The sequence below is a fragment of the Tinamus guttatus genome, unplaced genomic scaffold (genome assembly GCF_059628265.1).
Source record: "Tinamus guttatus ecotype Peru unplaced genomic scaffold, ASM5962826v1 Tinamus_guttatus_pri_ptg000058l, whole genome shotgun sequence".
Taxonomy (NCBI): domain Eukaryota; kingdom Metazoa; phylum Chordata; class Aves; order Tinamiformes; family Tinamidae; genus Tinamus; species Tinamus guttatus.
In genome coordinates this window covers 5,721,461-5,736,079 of record NW_028288592.1, presented here as the reverse complement: position 1 = coordinate 5,736,079, position 14,619 = coordinate 5,721,461, and the positions used below count along the sequence as shown (strand labels likewise).

At 38.9% G+C, this 14,619-nt stretch overlaps 1 protein-coding gene across 1 annotated transcript in view; it reads right to left on the bottom strand.

Moving 5' to 3' along the window:
• Positions 1–13,257, bottom strand: part of KLHL1 (kelch like family member 1) — a 212,004-nt gene extending 198,747 nt beyond the window's left edge. Inside the window, exon 1 of the mRNA XM_088540305.1 lies at positions 13,225–13,257. The gene's annotated coding sequence lies outside the window, so the exon portion shown is untranslated. The remainder of the gene's footprint in view (positions 1–13,224) is intronic.
• Between the last annotated feature and the right edge of the window lie 1,362 nt (positions 13,258–14,619).

Genomic DNA, 14,619 nt, shown 5'->3' with positions numbered 1-14,619 from the left:
TACACGTGCGTACATATATTTATGTGGGTATGTGCATATGCATTCATACATAAATACATATCAATACACATCTATCTGTATTTACACACATATATACACAGAAATATACCTTCTAGCATGAAAAAGGAGACAAAATGACATTTTGCTTCTTATTTTAGGCCACAAAGATACTTTTCTTTAAAACTTCTAGCATACTAAATGCTATGTGCATACTGATAGAGCACCTATCACCTTCTTGTAACAGAATGCACAAACCATCTGTTGTGATATTTTAACTGCCGTTTTCATACATTAACATAAAAAGCAAAACAAACCAAAAAAAAAAAGTCTGAGGTACCTTTTGAGTCTTTATTAAAATGTAATATTCAAAAAATGGTTCTGGTTGGACTATTCAAATAGACAAGGGAGAAACCAAGCCTCTAAAGAGGCAAGTTATTTGACTTTACCTTGCAAAATAATATATACCTAGACACTCACTCTGTTGTAATAACAATTAGTCTACAGAAAACTGTGTTCTCCCCAAGATTCATCCTCAAGATTAAATAATCTCACTAGTTTTTTAATTAATGCTGTATCTTGAACTTCTTGGATGATCTTTTCAGAATGTCCTTATGTCATGCTTAGGGAAATTAATTTCAATACCAAAGAAGAGCAAAGAAATGTCTGTTCCTAACCATTGAAATTCGAATGGAAACATATGCAGTCATTCACAAGGTAGTTCATAAGACAACATAAATTTCTTCCAATCCTAATTACTCTTTTCGTTTTTCACTCCATAATTCCATACCTACATAATTTTCATCCACCACTACAAAGGTAACAGGACACTTAGTAATCTCCTTGATCAGGCAAACATCTTTGATTCCATAAGTTACACTCTCAAAGTTGTGTACTGTTGCATGAGAGTATTAAGTGCCTGGCACATAAAAAGATCTGATTTCAACTGTGGGCTTTAGCAGTGCTTGAAGCCCCTTTTGAAACCACCATCCCCTGCAGAGAAATCAACCAACAGTTTAGATAGATAGTAGAAAGACAGATGGTATTGGAGAACAGTTGTTGCTATTATTTCCTACCTTGAGTTTTTATTTATTATCTGAATTATTAGATAATAAATAGAGTTTTGACTCTACATTTTATCTTTACTTTGTGAATCTTGTGGATTAATTTATTGTATTACAACAATTCTTTGTGAATGATAAGAGTTTCTTGAGTTCAGGGAATAGGACTCAAAACAGCTAGTTTCAGTATATAACAGATTGCCCAGTAATTTATTGATTATTTTTGCTTCAGTATTCCATCTTGAAAATAGATAATAATACCAGTTAACATAATGTCTTTAAACCATAGGCTTTTCAAGATACAAATATATAAAATACATTAAATGTCTAATATGATGAGGGCAGATTTTGAAATTCTGATTTGGCACTCCAAAGTGCTCTTATGCACATGGGGAGAAGAAAATCAAATGAAGAGCTAATAAAAAGTAAAGAAAGGATGCACTTGAACTATTAAAGAGATGTATATAATGAATAATTTAAAATATAGCATGATAATAGTGAATCATCCCCATACGAAATGGGTGTTTTTTAACTGTTTATCAGCATTTGTAGCCAACCTTTCCATAGAAAGATATAGCCTAATAGTTTGCGAGATATTATTTAACACACTCCCCACTTTAAGGCAAAAGACCTGTTATGCTTGAACATGTCACGCTCGGCAGTTTGTCTAACCTAGTCTTCTAGCGAGTGCTAATACTAAATATCTATAGGATTCCCAGGAAATCTGTTCCAGTGCTTCACTATCCATTCTAATACAACCAGTTTTCTACTGATTGTCTAATGTGTGATTTAAAGTCTTTAGGTCTTTTCCAGTATTCCTTTTTCAGGAACAGTAGATGAATAGTGTTATCATATCTCACCAAAATTTTTCCTTTCCAACGGTAACGTTTCTTGGTACATTGTGATTCTTAAAATTTAGATTATTTCTACCTGGAATTTTTCCAAACAATCCATATATTTCTTGACTGACTTGGATAGTAATAGATAAAGTAGAGTTGAGGCTCTAAAATCTGAGTAGAGAAAAAGGATTATTAACTTGTTTTGCAGACTGTATATATGTTTATACATCCCTATGATTACTAGTTTGTTAGAAACAACATGGTTTTCATATGTATTCATACTTAATATGCATTTCACTAAATTCAAATCTGCAGAACTGCCATCTAGACATTTGATCCTATTGTACATTTGTCCTGATTATTACTATGACAGAATATAATTTATGCTATTTCATATTCAGTTTCTCAGAAGATGTCTCCAGTTCTCAAGCTTTTGCAATCTAATTCCATCCTGTAATAGAATTCATAGTAATAAACTCTCTAAGACTTTTTTCATGTTTATTTTTAAGTATATTCTTTATCTCGTTATTCAGTTATCAATGAATATAATGAAAGCACTTAGCCTAAAATCAAAGAATCACAGAATGGATAAGGTTGGAAGGGACCTCTAGAGATCAACTAGTCCAACTCCCCTGCTCAAGCAGGGACACCCAGAGCACGTAGCACAGGGTGGCATCCAGATGGGTTTTGAAGATCTCCAGAGAAGGAGACTCCACAGCCTCTCTGGGCAGCCTGTTCCAGTGCTCTGTCACCCTTAAAGGAAAGAAGTTCTTTCTCACACAGAGATGGAAATTCCTGGGTTTTAATTTGTACCCATTTGTATCTTGTCCGATAGGCCACCACCAAAAAAAATGGCCCCATCCTCCTGTGGAAGAATTGTTTGAAAGTAGGAACTGAGGGAAAAACCGGGACCTAACCAAAGTTTGGGCATTACAGAAGCTTCCTTGGGGTGATACACAGTTGCCACTTCCAGGATGGTTGGTATGCACGGACTCAGCTCCTCCATGGTTCCCTGGGCAACGCAATCTGCCCTCCTCGCAGATGCAAAGGGGAGTAACGGAGGATGGAGCGGAATGAAGACACTGCGGCCAAACTCTGTTGCACTCCCTGTGCTGGGCTGCTGATAAGCCGCACAGTGGCCGTTTAATGGGAGACACACGATAACATGTCCGGTGCTGAGCCAGCAAAGGTGGCAAATCACTCCTTTTGGATGAACTTTGCTCATTATAATGTCAAAACACACCTCCATCCCAAAAGCTACCTGCCTCTGAGGCACGACCACTCCTCACTGAGCATGCGCTCTAGATTTTCAATTTACTGTATCTTTAAATGAAAGTAAACAACTTTTCCATCAATCAATAACAATATTAAGTATGACTATGGTCACTCAAGCTCCACCTGAATGTAAAGAAAAGTATAAAAGGTGAACTCAGGAGGAAAACTGGGAAGGAAGAATCCATTGTAACTCCTGGGTCTGTTGACTGGCTGATCCCCCTTCCCTTCCCTCAGGTTGGGACGTCACCTGAGGAGACTTGAGACTGAGAGGCCTCTCCCATCTTCTAGGGTGAGTGATGATTGCACATTTGAACATCAGAGCTAGCTAAAAACCCCACGCTGTGGTGGAGAATTTCCTGTACTGACATCTGAAACCTGCTTGGTAAATGTTGCATTTGAATAAATCATACTGTTTGTGAACTCGACTACTTGTTTGGGGGGAGGCAATCAGACCCACAGTTGACAGACTGTTCATGAATCCGATACTGCCAGAGTCGAGCTTATAGGTGATCACACTATTTGGGAACTCGATTCGCTCCTAGGAAGGCGATCGGACCTACGGTCCACGGATTGTTCGTGAATCCGATACTGATATGATATCTCCTTCAACCCCCCACCACTACCACTATGGCTTTCAAACTGCAACATTTCACACCTCCCTACATTCTCCCCTCAGCTACTTATACATATTGATCAGATTCCCTCTCAGTCTTCTCTAGGATAAACAGGCCCAGCTTCCTCAGTCTTTCCTCATAAGACAGATCCTCCAATCCCTTAATCATCTCTGTTGTTCTACACTGGACCCTCTCTAGAAGCTCTATGTCCTTCTTGTACTGGGGAGCCCAGAATTGCACACATTACTTCAGGTGTGGCCTCACCAGAGCTGAGGAAAGGGGCAGGATCACCTCCCTCAGCCTGCTGGCAACCCTTCTCCTGATGCAGGCCTCCCATTGGCCTTCTTGGCCACAAGGGCACATTGCTGCCTCATGGCTAGCTGGTTGTCAAGCAGGAAGATGTGAAGATGCATCCTCCTGTTCTGTCACTGAACTACAGTTTCTATCGTTTTCATGTGAATGGGAGTTTCCACTTATATCCATTTTTTAGCCTTTTGATAAATTCCATTTCTACTCTAGATGAATAGTGCACAAAAGCACTCCTCTAGATTTCAACTCTCTCAAAGAGTATTGTATTTTTAAACCCAGTTCTTTAATCCTTGAAATTAAAATAACACAAGTCAAGATATACATAACTAATTTCAGTAGACTTACTTTCATTCAAATATGTTGATGAAAGGATTGTTAATTAACAACCATCTTAAAACTTTTTCTGTTAGTCTTCTGCTATGTAACCACAGTACAAAGTCTTAATTTCTGTCAACAGAATACTAAAAAAAGGACATTTTTCCCCATTAACTGAAATAAATTATCTGTTCATTTTCTTTCCTTCCTTACTTCTCTCTCTCCTCCTTCCCTTTCTTCTATTGCAATTACTGTATATTTTGTGTATTTTTTTTCTTGCTACCACTTTTTTAATTTCTTGGGTTTTTTTATTTTAAACTTCAGATAATCAGTTAAATATTAGACTATCATTACAAATAAATCAATAATGAAAATTAAGACAAAACAATGTCAAACAAAAAACAACTATAGTAGATAGAGCTATCAAACATTAAACATCGAAGGTGTCCACCGAATATGATGGATAGTCCTTTAAAATTCTGTAATAAGCCATTTTGTAAAATGAACCTTTCAGATTTTGACAGATGATCACAACTCAGTTGCATGAATAAAAACGTAATGGTACACATGGAGATGAATAATTAGTGGGCATATACTAATCCAGATCCCAATTATAAGAAAGGAAATACCAAGGAATTTCAGAACAAGTATCAAACCAGATCATTTATATCAGAGTCTAAGGGCCCCAGTTAGTTAGTCAAACTGTTACCTAACCTGCCTAAACCTCGAAATGAACATACTCCACTGGAAACCAGAGCTACTTAAGAGCAGAAAGCTATGTATCTGAACTTAAATGTCACACATTTTTGGAAATGCAGATGCACTGTTCCTTTGTGTATTTTCCCCATTCTTAGGGAACTTGTCCAAGAAATGTAAGGTAACATTTCTATGTCTGCTCTGTGTTGTCTGCATTGCATCAACAACTTTTATGCCCTGAGTGAATGTCTTCATCACCAAACTGCAAGACATTCTTGAAGGAGACAGCTTCAACAAAACCACGCAGCACAACATATGCATTATGTATGTATCCTGTATTTTCCTTCTTTATGTATTCCTACAATCTATTTATAGATATGAATCATTTACATAGTAGAAGAGTCACTTTAAAACATTAAGAAGCAAAACAAAATCTGATCCTAAGACCATAGTCTTAAAGCAAACACAGCTGTTTGATTATACCTGTTCAGCTAAAATGATGTTTTACACATGTTTTTGTCTGATTGTTTTGAGGGTTCCTCTTTGAGCTTTGTGCAAAGCTACTCTGGGATAACAGCAAAACCATGGGTCAAGATAATGCTGCCTTTTCCATATGGTTAGAGTGGGAGGGAGAATGAAAACAGATGACAGGCAAATCCAAGTATTTTAAAAGGCTGAGCTTTTTTAAGATGATAAGGCAGAAAGAATACTTGATTGATGTAAATTTCAAAAAGAATGAATGATGGGGAATAAATTCCACATAGTGAACCCAGCCACTATTAAAGAGTAAGAAAGTATGTGAATTTGCCTTAAATTCAATCAATTCATTGTGGTAAAGATGTTTTGTTTAAACTCTAGAATTTTTAAAGGCCTTTCTTTGAAAAAAGAGATTTCAGTCTTTCAAACTCACTTGAAGTTAAAGGCAAATGCTGGAACAATACCGAAGACCAAACAACAACATCTATTATTTTCAATCAAATTCAATTTTAAGTCAGTGTTTAATTTGTAATATTCACCAGAATATTTGTAATATTCTCTGAAGCAGTTCCCAAACTGTGGAATACATACTATGATTATAACAGAATCCTATTTCTCTCTAAAAGTATCTGATGAGAATTAAATACTGAGCTCATCCTTTATTTTGTGCTTTGTTTCACTAATTGAAGTCAAGAAGTTCTGTTTCTTACACCCACAATCTATAACATGAGCTGCCACAAATTGATGTACTTGGTCTGAGGGAATTTTAAGGAAAAACTTTACTATGAAAATCAAAACATTTTAAGAATTTGGATCTACTCTAAAGTTTAAATTACTGAAGAATTGTGTTTTTATTTTACATCAAAAATTTTAGCCATTGTTGAAATTATATTTCTGGTAAAATTTTGTATTTGCAAAATAAAGTATGGTCATTTTTACGAGGGATGGCTATACAGTTACTTGATTTTCTGTGAAGTGAATAATTTTGCAAATTTTGGCAGGACAGATATTTTATAATCCTTTTTGTGGCATTCATGTTGCTATATCCTTAGTGCAAATAGTTTGTTTTATGTGATCAAACCTGCATTCTAGAAACATATTCAAGGAAGATGGGGAACTTTATCTACTATCAAACTATGACAAAATGCCATTGCAAATTTTTTAGGCAGTAGTCCTTAAAGAAGAAATGCTAGTTTCTAATGTAAAAGGAAAGAAGCTCAGTATAGCTCTCCATATCATTATAATTACACATATGCTTTTATCACACACAAAAAAATATCCAAGCCATCAGTATTTCTAGCAGCTTATCTACTAAATAAATTTAGGATCCTATTTAGGATCTTTTCCAATGATAGCTGTTTTACTCCATGTATGCTTTCTCTTTCATTATAGAAAGGTCTAATAGAATCCTCTTTTTTTTTATGTTTTGACATTTTCTCTAAGATTACCATAGTTTCATAGGCATTTTAATAATTTTGACATTCTCTATGCAGCCTATATTTTCCATGCCAAATTCTTTCTTCATGCTGAATGTTTTGGATATATTCTGGGAAAGCAATCCAATCATTTCTGAAAACAAGTCTAGAGGAATAATGTTGTTTTATCCAATGTTTAAAGTGCAGGAATAGCAATGACAAAAGCAATTGGCAAGTCTTGCTTTCTAATCGGTTTACTGGACCCATATTTTAGAACAGAGTACTTGAATTCAGTAGGAGAGATATACTCTTTACTAATGCAATGAAAATCTACCATTATTTAATTAAACTCTATCCTTTTAGAATGGTTTGCATTTGCAGTGTAGGTTTCAGATGGTGTTCATTTTAATTTAACTGAACATTGAGTATTTAAATTGAACATTTACTGCTAAATTAGTTACTCTAGACTACTATTACTCTCAGTGAAATAGGTATGTCTGGATGACAATTCACCTTACTCTAAAATGGGCATCCAAGAAAGATATAAGATAAATCACATTCATTAAGAGAATGAATTATTCAAACTTAGGTGTCTTACCAATCCATTAGACACAGCAAATGTTACTGCAACTTGGTGGTTGCTCAGGAAACAGATCAGAAGAAAGTACTAAAACTGGGAGCTTGAAAGGAAATAGCGGAATAGGAATCCTATTAGGATCCCATTCCACCTGACAAAGTTGCTGGAGGAAGATTGTAGTGGAAGATTAATAAATCATGGCAGAGAAACAAAACAAAAGATTAGTCTAGTTGTTAAGGAACTGGAGGACAAATGGACTTGATTTGTGAAAGCATGTAGGAAGAGACAAAAGAAAGAATGGACAGTCCCAAGGCAGAGTAAGTGACCTGGTGATTAAACCAGGGAGGCAGATCATAAGAGAAACCAGGAAAACCAGATAGGGCTGTCTGATTAAGGAGCCTAGGTTTGAATAAAGCGGTCAAGATTGTGCAAAGGAGAACAAGCCTAGGACAAGGTCCAGAAGAACTAGGAGGGACACAGCTTGGGCGAAAACTGTTGAGAGAGGATGGGACAAAAGGAAGAAAATCTGGGAGCAATGAGAAGGAAAGTGTATGAGGCTGAGCTTGCCACAAGGATCTTAAATGCAGTAAAAGATTCTGAAGACTTTCTATTCCTCAGCTGTCAGATCATTCTGATTGTATTCAATCATTCTTGTAATTGTCCACACAGAAAATAACAACGTACTCCTGATATCAGCAAACTTATTAGTTCAAGCAACAGTGTGATGGGGAGGGAATTGAGAAGTTTTAATCCTAAATCCTACTGGTGAACAAATGACACAAGATTTGTGACAGCACATGATGGCACTTTCATATCCCTTTTCTATTCTTAAAGTTGCAAAGTCGAAACTTCCAAATTAGAAAATTCCAAAACTGCACTATCCTTCTTGTCCTCATAAGCATAATTTAATCCCATCTATGTATACCATGCAGTCTTCAGTTATATGATCATACGCTGTTTTTACAAGCAGATTTTTCTGCCTCCCATGCACGGAACATACATGTTCTGATAATAAATCACAACTGTGAAAAAAAAGGGTTTGTAGTGTGTTTTAATCTTTTGTTGTCTAAGGCAAAAGTATAAGTGTAAAAGTATAAAAGCTATTTAGCTGTAAAAAAAAGTCTGAAATTGAAGGCAACTGAATTCTTTTATTGTAACTGTTTAGTATAGAAATGTAGAGTTCTGTGTTAGGTAATCTATGCATGAGCACTTAGTTAAATTATATTCCTAACACTGCATTCTATATGGAGACAGTCAAGTCCAAAGAAAATATAGACATCTATAGTATCTAATTTTAGGTTTTGGCGGTTGCAGAAGAATCCACAGTTAATATTTTCATATATGAATTAGGTATAACATGAGGATAGCACCTAGGAAAGCCCATAGTCACTTCAGTAGGATGCCAGTTAAAAGTGTGAGAGCTGACAGGACAGACAAAGACATTGGAACATGTCTCTCTCCTCCCTTTTTCCTAAGGTCAGGTGAGGACTACAGGCAGGAAACTCCATTTATGTACAACCCAGAGATTTCTCCTGGTAGTTACCATATATAGTATATCAAGAAATTAAGCTGTAAATTGTGATGATGTTATCTGCATTTTTTTTTTAAATTGGCAGAGTATTTCTGGAGGAAATCAGAGAACTGCACTGGAATCCTTCCTCATTCTGGCAGGTCTCAAAATCATACTATCTTCAACAGCATGTTAACCACAATGTGAAAGGTTGCTGAGAGAAGGGTAATAAAACTTGGGACTGGTAGAGAATCAGGCACAAAAGCACCAAAATGCAAGATTTGTGGAGCCAGAAGACAGATATAAAAAACAAAAGCTTATCTGGAGTCTTGATTTTATAGCCTAAAAATATTGTTTTGTGTTCCTGACTCTACTTGATCATTGTTTCTTATCAAATAACTATTTAACTTCAACACATAAACACTTTTGTAAGTAGAGAGTTGTAAACTAGGTCTTTGATCACTCAGTAATGTTCAATTGAAAAAAAAAATCTATTTTTTTCACTTTTTGGGCTCACAATTACTATTGAGTTTTTTAATATCCAGTGCCAAAAGAGAGAGAGAGAGAGAGAGAGAGGAAAGAAACAGAGGAAGAAGAAGGAAAAAAAAAAAAAAGGAAGAAGAAAAAAAAAAGAAAAAAGAAGTTAAAAAAAAAAAAAAAGGTCTTCTCCTATGCCTTTTTTTTACCTAAGGAAGCAAGATATGAGCTTGAAACTCTTCTGAGTCAGCAGGGCACAAAACTCGGATATTTTACTTCCCCCTACATAGTATACATATATAGTATATTTATATATAGAACATAATAGTGGGTGGGTTTGCCTTCTCCTTTCAGAAGCTGCATTTTCAAATACCTACACATTTTATGAAAGACTTCTGTACTGACTCTGCTTGCTTTATGCTTATGCATACCTAGCACATCCTTGAAGCTGTCTCCTGAGCAAAATGTTAAGTCATGTGCTTCTCATTTCCCTTTCACAGAGCCAAAGAAGTCTGGGACCAGTTTGCAGAAGCTTTTGTTGTTGCTGTTGGTGTTTTTTTTTTCTGCTTTTATCTCCTAAAAGTATGCTTTATTCCTTCATTGAAAAAATAGGGACATTATGAAAATAAACTCATGAGTCACTCATGCAGTAATGTAGGTACTACACATGGTAGCAAATGTAGTGCATATAGTCATGAACAGAACTGCAGGCTCATGAGTAACTATGTCTTCAGAGACAAGGCTGGGAGAGCATACAGCAAGAAAAGCATATTACCATGCCCTGAACAAGCAGGAAAGAAAATATTGACTCTTTGCCTATTCGATGAAAACCATCCCTTTTGTGTATTGATGAATGGGTCCCCTGGAAAAAGGTAACCATGTGAAAAACCACCATTATAAATTCACAGGAACTGATGGCTATATAGAAAATCTTGACCCTGGTATTTTCCAAGTTTCTCCTGGTTGATTTGTAATTCTTAACTGCAAATTCATTATATAGATTTTTTAATAAGAGCCTTTTCTTACATAATTAAGATCAAAATAAAATCCATGTTTGTATGTCTACCACAGTTACTTTAAAATTTGACATGCAAGCTCTGAAGCAATTCAATATACAAGAATTCCAAAAATTTCAAAGAAATAATATCATCTTAACACTAATAATTCACTGCATTTTTTTTTTTTTATAAATAGAATATGGAATTCAGAATAATTATGGCAGGACTTTGTATTATACATAAAATCTAATACTGCAGTCTTATTGCCAATGGGACACATCCAAAGTGTCTCTGGAATTCCGTGGAAGTATACAAAAACATGTTAAAAGAGAACAATGGATTCTTTATTACCCATCCAGGTTCTCTATCTTATGACCCTTCATTAAATAAGTTTCATAATATCTCAAAGATTATTAAAAGAATTCAAGCTCAAACAGCTAAGTGCTTAACTTAGATGTGAACATAGAGTGGTCATAAAACAACAAATAACAATAGACAGGTCATATATGATATGGGGTTAAAAAAAATGGAGTACAGAGGTCTTGTATCAAGCAGATAGGAACTACCAATAAAAACCTTTTTCCTAGATACGAGGATCCCAAGGAGAATTCAAAGAAAAATATAAATGATATTTATACTTGTAAAAAAGGATAAATAGTAGAAATAACAATAAACATATTAATCCTGATAAAGCCAAAGCCTTTACAAGCTCTTGTTGACCTCCTCAACACATTACTGTCCCACCAGATTACTAAATACTGCTGTCCAGGAATCTCCTGTTCACAAAATTTGAAATATTTTGGATATGTTCTATGATGGAACAAATCCAAGTATTGATTTATCACTATTTCCACAAAGTAAAAATGCTGTTTTCCAAACAGTTCCAATATATTAGAGTAGTTGTAAGTCATGTTTTAAAATATGTACAGGATAAAATGCACAGGAGTAGCCAGGAGTTAATCATTTTATAGTCACTGTACCGAACATGCTGATGTATGCCTACAGGCTCTGTTGAAGCTTCACCTATTTGACTGTTTACATATTTGGTAGTACCTATCATTCAGGTAGTACCATACATATCAGGAATTTCTGAATTGCAGATCATATACCCTACAATCATGATGAAGGAAGGAAACCAAAGGTGTAAGGCATAAGAAAATTGTCAGACCACCCAGATTTTCTGAAATCTAGTACTGGACACCTAAGTACTGGCACAGAAATCAGTGCAATACCTGATCATCTTTTTAGTTTTAGCTAATGATGGAATGCTTTGGCATTCAAAATTGACATAATTAAGTTTAAAATATCTTTGAAGGAAAAAGAGAAAATAAGAACTTGGACAACAAAACTACCTCAAGCATTTTAATATTTAAAAGGGGGAGATTGTATTTAATAATAAAACAGTATCTTTTTACCCTATTTTAAATGTAAGCAAATTTAAGATATGATTTTAGCAGTCATAAGACAGTAATGTGTGATCAGATGTGCTGTTTCAATAGTAATAAATGAAGAACATGGAAAAAATATATTAAAAAGTACACTACAGTACAAGTGCAATAAGCAAATGCAATGTGGCAATTTTCCACTTTCTCTGAAGTTTCTAAGATCACTGGTGCACCTAATAAGAGATCTATAAGAGCTTTTATTTGCATCATAGCATAAACCTCTTCAGAAACCTTCAGGAGATAAAAGTTTTGGCTATCATTATATCTATCTTTATAGTGTATTTTGATAACATTCGCATCTTGAATCCTCTGTTACATAGATACGTTACTGTTTGGAATAATAACCTTCAGTGCACCCTAAAACTTCAGCATCCCTGATCCTTCCTTTTCGTTTTAAGTTCGTGTACATGCATGTGCATCTACAGATGTATTAATCCCAGCAAATGCACAGTGCTGTGTCTATCTAATAAAATATTTAATATTATTTGTGTTACTTTCAATCCAAAGATCACAAACAATGGCAAAAGAATGGTAGGACTTTCTTTTCTGTTTAGAAATAGAAGTAGTTATATACTTTTCATGGGAAAAATAGTAAACAAGAAGGGAGATAAAATTGAAATTATTGTAACAGTGGTGAAAAATGGGGGGAAGCAGAGAGTTTATCATCCTCAGGACATGTTAGCAGCACTACAACATTTCTGGAACCTCCGTGTGAGTTACTTTTCCCTCTTGTAGTGACCTTTATATCGCATTTCTCATTTGCATTATTTTTATTATTATTTGAGAAGGAAAAACAACGTATCATCAAAATGAAATTAATTTAAAAAATAAAAAAGTTTCCCATGAGACAGCAGCAGGCACCTGGCAGTGACCCCCAGTCCTTTCGCCTGCCGGGGTCCGGGGCGGCGGGGCCCGTCCGCGTTTCCCGGCCTCGCGGCTGACCCGCTCGCTCCCCACGACGCCGGGCGCGGAGCCGCCGCCTCTCCCCGCGCCTGCCGGCTCCTTCTGCAGCGCTCGCGGTGCAGGCGCAGGGACCCGGGGTGCGTTTTGCGAGGCGAGGGGGTCCTGCCCACTCGGGGACCGTCCCCACGGGGGCGCCGGGCGTCCTGCACGGAGGGGCCACCCGCACCTCCCCTTTGCCGCCCGCTGCGTCTTCTCCCCAAACTTTCCCCCCTGCCTGCCCATCCCGCGCCCGCGTCCCCCGCTGCGCGCTGCCTACCTGCCCGTGTCACCTGTTGCGGAGCCGCCGCCATCCGCGCAGCCCCCGGGCTGCTCCGCCAGCGCCAGGGGCTTCTCGGGCTCCCGGGCCACCTGCATCCCGCCGGGCGCCGCCTCCTCCTCCTCCTCCTCCAGGGACTCCACGTAGAAGACGGTGCGCGGCGGCGGCGGCTGCCCCAGCCCATGCCCCCCGCGGCGCCCGGCGGGCACCGGCGTCCCGTTGGCCGCGGTGGTGGCGGCGGGGAAGGACGAGGAGGAGGGGGAGGAAGAGGAGGAGGAGGAGGATTTCTTCCAGAAGGCGCCGCCGCCTCTCTCCTGGCTCTTCAGCAGGCGGCTCTGGCTGGGCCCCCAGTGCTCGAAGCTGCTGTCGGGCGGCGCGCAGCCGCCCCCCGCCGGGCCGCCCGCCGGCGACGGGTGGCTGAAGAGCTTCCAGCGGAGGCGCAGGATGTGCTTCACGTCGAAGTCTTTCCTGCCGGAGCCGGACATGGTGCCGCGGCGGGCAGGGCCCGGCGGCGGGGAGCGGCGGCGCTGCGGGCAGGGTCTGCTCGGCGGCGGCGGGAGGGCAGCGATGCGCGCACACGAGGGCGAGGGATGCGCGGAGGGAGGGATGCGCGGAGGGAGGGATGCGCGGAGGTAGAGGCGCTCAGGAGGCAAAGGCAGAAAAGCGAGCGGGAGAGGTGCCCGCAGCTGACGAGGATTGCACGGTGCTCCGTGGAAAGGGGAGGAGAGAGGGAGGCAGGAATGAGAGACACTTCTCAGGGGAGACAGGCACTTGCGAGGCGAGAGCGGCCGAGAGAAGCGGTAATCTGATTAACCTGGGAGAGAGCAGCTACGGCCTGGAGAGGACCCGCCAGCAGCAGCCGTGCCACGAGGCAGGTGCCTCTTCCTCAGTCTCCGCCGGCTCCCCGAGCGAGCGCAGCCAGAGAGGCAAAAGTCACCTGAAAGGCTCCATCCACCTCCCACCTTCCCATCCCCTTTCTCAGGGAAGCCCCATGCTTCCAGTTATCTGGGATAGCACAGACGGAGTGCTGGCATGGAGAGAAAGCAGGGGTCCTTTATATACGCTGTATGTAGGAGAGGAGAAAAAAAAAAAAAAAAAAAAAAAAAGGTCCTCACTATACAATTTTCTATCTATCAGCGTCTCTCGCCAAGCTGCCCCCTCCCCTGCATGTGACGCAGACGTGCACTGGGGCCTTCAGCGTGAAGAGACACAGGGGGAACAGAGATGCTACAGTCCTCCTTGTGCAAGTAAGTCTACAGGCTGCTAATTGTCCCCCTTTGCCTCCCTTCCTACCTTGTTATTTTGGTTTGGGGACCACTGCACACTACTGCGAGCAAAATAAAGCAAAGCAGCCTGTGCAGTAGCAGCAGTAAACATAAGATTGTGAATCATAAG